Here is a 6,000-nt window from a genome sequence, read left to right as displayed (position 1 = left end):
AGAGAGAGAGAGAGAGGAAGAGAGAGAGCAAAAGCGAGAGAGAGACCACAACGTCTCAATAGCTAGCGAGTTACCACCCACGTCTGCACCGGCCCGTAACTTCATGGCCTTGAACCGTAGCCATACACCAGCAGGATAAATGACTTGAGTCACTTGGGATGCAGGGAAAAAAATTATAAAAAAATCCAGAGAAACTTTGCCTCAGCCCGCATGGGTAATCTTTATTGGCAGCGAATGCCGACAACAATAATACAATGCACACTCCACTAGTTTTTTACAATGATAATAAATCTGAGATATTGTTTTTAATCTGAGCGAAGATATGCACAGTACGTCAGCGACTACAACGGTAATAATCATATTTTCAGTTGTTTATATTGGATTTGGTTCGACGGGCATCGTTGGGCCTGCTGTTGGGCGCAGGGGCCACGAGCTCAGCTTTTATTTACAGTGCGCTGGCATATGGAGAGTATGCTGCATGCGGGAGGAGAGTGGAGTCCACTTTGGGTCTGTCCTGAGGACGCTTTCTGGTCACTGGTTCAGGTCCCCTGCCACAGATGCCCTCTGTCAATGTGCCAAGCTGCAGGACATTTGCAGTTTAGATTCTGCATGAGAGAAAGACACACACACACACACACACACACACACACACACACACACACACACACACACACACACACACACACACACACACACACACACACACACACACACACACACACACACACACACCAACACACAAGAAACAGAGGTACTCCTCTTTCATGAATTCATCATGTCCGCTTCCTCTTTCCTGCTTTACCCATGCAGATAACACTCGACGATAAGGTTACTTTAATTGCCATCAAGTTGCAGTGATAAGCATCAACAAAAAGTTAATAAACAGTTCACTAATGGTTGATTCATAATTTACTAATGTTTATTGTTTATTTAGTGTTCATGTTAAAGAGGCAATGTTGGAGATTTATGCAAGTAAATGTCTCATAGGTCATAGCCAATGAGGGGAACACAATGGTGATGAAGCCCACAGCCCACTGACGAAAGCCCTTGCATTTTCACTATTATGAATGATAGGAACTGTGACATTGTTGAATTTAACTTTTGTATCCATGATAAGGATACAAAAATCATTGAGATTTCTACTGTGACTAAGGTTATTTAATAGAGTAACCTTAATTCTGACCCCTATGCTACTGTAATATAAAATGCTTATTTCTGCATTAACAAATGTAAATTACTTACATATACTGCACCCCCCCCCCCCCCCCCCACACACACACACACACACACACACACACACACACACACACACACACACACACACACACACACACACACACACACACACACACACACACACACACACACACCACACACACAAGCATGCATAATGCAACATGCACAGCATAACCAAGTACAAGTTGTAAACAATTACATTGTGCATCAACCAAAGTAAAATACGTTTATATTTTAGAAACATGCAAAATATTTACAAACATAAACACTGATTTACTCGCAGGGATTATTATTTTCCCCTCTCCCAATTCTCCTCCCTATTCTCCGGAGGCTTTCTCTCGAAAAATAATTAGCATGTTGTGCTGCCTGCCAAGATTAGGCTGCTAGGCAGGGAGGGGTGGAATGTGTTTTTACAATGTTGTGTTCACATTAACTTATCCTGCCATACACCACTTGCCTTACAAATAGATCAGTTGGTTTTTCCAATCTAGTTCTGATAATGTTTATAAATGTGGGGTTGGTAGGCTATCATTGTTTTTGCAGCAGGTATAAAAGGTACAATCTAAAAACAGCAACCTGCATTTTTTTTCTGATGAGAATGATTCTCTGCAATAGCTAACCTTGACCTAAAGGGGGCAGCGCCACTCTGGTGTGACGCAGCAACATGATCAGCATGCACCGCAAAGACGCGCACCCTAGGTGTGTGTGACTGCTTAAATGTAGTCTCATTCGTGCCCACTGTACCCCTGGGTTAAAATGTTGAATTGAATAACCTTTTCGCTGCACTCCCATTGAAAGCGCATGGAGGAAGAAAAAAATAAGGAAAAACATAGATCCGTCACACTTTAAACAGTTTAGTGATGAGGGCAAAGATGAAGGAAAAGGTGTAAGACCCCATTTGTTCTTATCTAAAACATGTCATATCACATCAGGCGGTTAGTTATTCAGCCACGCAAGGCGTGCTCGCAGCTGTGATCTGCGGTCGCGACCCGTCCTCTGATTGATACGATTCCGTATCGGACATGTGGCTGACATTGAGGTATAAGCTGTAATGGTCTGACACTATGACGGCTGTGTTTTGAGTCGCTTTAAGGGAAACTTTCTCTTTCTGTTTGTCAGTTTGGCTGGTGATGCGAGGCACAATGAAGTTAAAACCCGGGGATGGGGAGCCCAAAGCGATCCGACCCACAACGCCGTCTTCCTTGAAGCACCAGGTATGGGGTAGGGTGGGGAGTGGGGGAAGACAGCTTTGTTATGACGTCCATTGATTGTTTGAAGTCTGATTGAAATCATTTTAGTCTATGCTTCAATTTGATGACATGTTTCAAACAGTTATGGGTGGTTTCTTCTCAACATAGTTGGCATCACCATATACGGTTTTATGAGTTTGTAGATAAGTTAAAAACGACAAGGCCTCTTTGCCATTTCCACCCAAGCCAAGACAGGCCAATGGCTTATTTACCATTCCGCCCACTTCTAATGTAAACTGAATTCTTAACTGTGTTCGAGAGATGCTTCATGAGCTACCTCCAGAACGCAAGCTCGTTTAGCGTGAAAACAAAATAATAATTCGTCAGCTAATCACAGTTAATTCGAAAGACGACGTGCATGGGACCAACAGCAGCACACTAAGTATATTAAATTATAATCTTCAATCAATAGTTTCACCTTATACAAGAGTCTACTAAGACAGTGTTTGGTTTAACTACTCTTTTAATCAAATATTGCTTTTGCTTACATATGTAGATTTATAATTATACGTTTTTGTTCTGTTCAAATAAAAAGTGACCAGACATTGTCAGTAGTTGAAGGAGTAGTAGGTAAGTATGGTGTCTGAGTACATTAATTGCAAATACCCAAAGCTTTTCCTTTAAACACTGAGACTTCACTCTTACATGCTGGTAAGATAAAGTAAAGCCACACCATGAAATTAAAATCGATTTCTTTACTCAACCACCTTGTTTGAGCTCCTTGTTTATTTCTTTATTTAACCAAGTGTGCCCAAATCCAAAACAATAATTTTGTTGTTCTGCATCCAAATGAAATCAGCTTATCTGCACCTGGCAAGAATGAGCCGGAGTCTTGCTGGGAGGCTCAATATTCCATCCCATAATACCAAAGACCAACACACAGGTGGAGATGTTGCTTTGGCACGTCTGTGAGATCATCAACATCAATCCTGAGAGACCCAATCACCTCATCCTACCTTTTTGTCCTGCGCCCATATCCGCACTTTGCACTTGTCATTGTCATTGTACGGATGTTAGCAACTTGTGCGCTGAATGCCATTTCACTTTGTCTTGTTGGCATAGGTCAACCGGCCTATCATTGAAAAGGGAGGGGTAAGATTATCTATCATCTCACTGAAACAGAAAAACAAAACCAACGATAACAAATGAAGAGGTTTGTCAGAGAACAGGAACGGTTGCGTGTGTCATGCAGCAACGAAGCGCGAACCTCCAGGCAAGCGAAGAACACGGACATGTAAAATGAAACGCGCGTTCAAAGCCAGCATGTGACAAATGTCCCATTTGTGATCGTGCCTGGGGTCCAACGTCGGAGAACACACGTCTTCGTGGATCTGGGTGGTGGTGGTTGTGGGTGGGTGGGGGGGGGGGGGGGGTGGGGATGGAAATCACACAGCTGCATGCATGTTACATCACAGGGACCGAACTCTGTACAAGCAGATGAGAACCAGGACTCTCTGAACTGCTGACGTCTGTCAGGAAAAACCAGCGGAGGTGCGGCCTCGCAGATCATTGTGCGTGTGTGGACTAAGATGTACATAAAGGCGCAGGGTATATGTGGGATGTGTTGCGTAAGAGGGGGAATATGTATGAGAGGAGATGAAGGAGGAAGATAAATGTACCCCCGTGTTCTATGAAGCAGCCAGATAACGAGGGGGAGGATAGCGGTGCCTTGGGTTTTAACGAGCCAGGGACCACAAGAGCTAGGGATCAAGGAGGAGAATCAAGTGTGTACGGGGGAGGTACTTTTTATTGAAATGTAAATGGATAGCGACCCTATTAGGATGCTGTCGTACATTAGCGGAGCATTACCATCAGACATGGTTATTTTTCCTTTAGCATGGTATACGACAGTGTGTATGTTTACGTTGTCGTCTTTGCTATTCGAAGCACAGCAGTAGTATCGGCATAAGGTAGTTGTTTTTGCCATGGCGACCCGACATTCTGTGGATGTGTCGTTTACATCGTAAAACGGCAAAGGCTGCATGCAATTCCGAAGATCGGAACTCGTTCGAAGGATTGCAGGTATGGCAGTGGAGACCTTTTATCTCCGGACTCGCAGCACGAAGGTCTCCGGTTCAAACCAATCTGGAACTCCCTTTTGTGTGCAGTCGTGTCACACAGGGTTCCCCCGCGTGCCTCAGTCCTCGCCGCCACCAAATAGTCCTGAAAGGTCAGGTGCACCTGTCATTCAACCCCCGTCCGTCCGTCCGTCCCCATACCCCCCCTGATGGGGCTCTGACAGGGCCGTGGGGGCGGGCCTCTCCAACCGCCACGTCTGTGGAGATACGGGTGTAGAAAGCAGGAGACAATTGCGAAAGGCCAGACGAAAATCGCTCACAGTCACCGACCAGCTGCGCTCGGAAACCTTTTTAGGGCTTGTGATTGAAACTTGTTGGGGTGTCGACCGCTGCACATCAACACTGAAAGGTTTCTATTTTTTTATCGTTGGAAGGCCAGCAACATGGTCCGTCGTAATTGTATTTTAATAGACCGGGGTGAGAGTTCCCACACTGCTGTGATTTATGCTTTTGTGAGAGACCTATTGTCTTTTGGCTTTTTGCGAGGCATCGATCATCGTCACTCCCCCCCCTGGAACTGGGAGGTGCACGCACGTACACGTTTGTGTGTGTGTTCGGAAGCACGTGCATGTGCATTGTTGTGTATGAAGGGGGAGGGAGACTATTTCGTGTGGATGTGCAGGCGGTGTTGAGCACGCATGGATGCTGTTTGGTCTAAGAGCAGCAGAGGCATCTCATACAAATTACATTGCTGGGCAGCGTTAGCTAAACCTCAGGCCAGCAGGACTCTGGGCCCATTAATGAGATTTGCAGGCAGCAGGTTGTTGCCCGGTTGTCTGGCTACTTCTCAATCAGTTCACTGATACACAAGCCACCCTGTGTCCACTAATCTAATCAGCCGGGTCAATTGCTATTCGATGTCTGGTCCTGGTGAAGTATAAAGAGAGGGGAAGGGAAAAAAAGCAACGCATCCTTTTTGCTTATGGCTGCTGATGGCATGCTATACGTGTTCCATATGTTTGCCTACGTTTTGAATTGAAAGTATGAGAAGATAAAATAAAACGTTAGAAAAAAAACAAACTGTTTTATAACAGCTCATTGGTTTTAGTGCCCCAGATTGCAATGAAATGGCAGAAGACTGCGAGGAAGATGTATCGCTTTGCATTGCAACGGAGATGCTGTATTTCACAGACAATTAGCTGTGAAGACACTAAACAGGACCTTCTTCAGTTCCACACTCACGCAATCATCCACGCTGAATCTGGCCCGAACAAATGAAGCCCTCTTGTGACTACACGGCTGTGAAATTGATACTAAGAACAGTGCGCGGCAGGGTTTGTTAAAATGGGGGCAATGCACAAAGTTGACTGGAGGGAGATAAATAGCATTTGATTTTTGGGGGATATGCTGTTTGGATACCTTTTTAAAGAACCTTGGTTGAACCAGGAGGCTTTTTTCTAGAAATATAATCAGTTTATCTATAATCCTGACATTGG

At 44.7% G+C, this 6,000-nt stretch overlaps 1 long non-coding RNA gene across 1 annotated transcript in view; it reads left to right on the top strand.

Annotated features, from left to right (window-relative positions):
• Positions 1-1,897: 1,897 nt before the first annotated feature.
• LOC132453591 (uncharacterized) overlaps positions 1,898-6,000 on the top strand; it is a 48,104-nt gene continuing 44,001 nt past the window's right edge. The window contains exons 1-2 of the long non-coding RNA XR_009524739.1: positions 1,898-2,275; positions 2,356-2,450. This is a non-coding gene — a long non-coding RNA (uncharacterized LOC132453591). The remainder of the gene's footprint in view (positions 2,276-2,355; positions 2,451-6,000) is intronic.

The sequence above is a fragment of the Gadus macrocephalus genome, chromosome 3, assembly GCF_031168955.1.
Source record: "Gadus macrocephalus chromosome 3, ASM3116895v1".
NCBI classification, from domain to species: Eukaryota; Metazoa; Chordata; class Actinopteri; order Gadiformes; family Gadidae; genus Gadus; species Gadus macrocephalus.
Note: the sequence above shows the minus strand (reverse complement) of the source record. Positions and strands in the feature narration are given on the sequence as shown.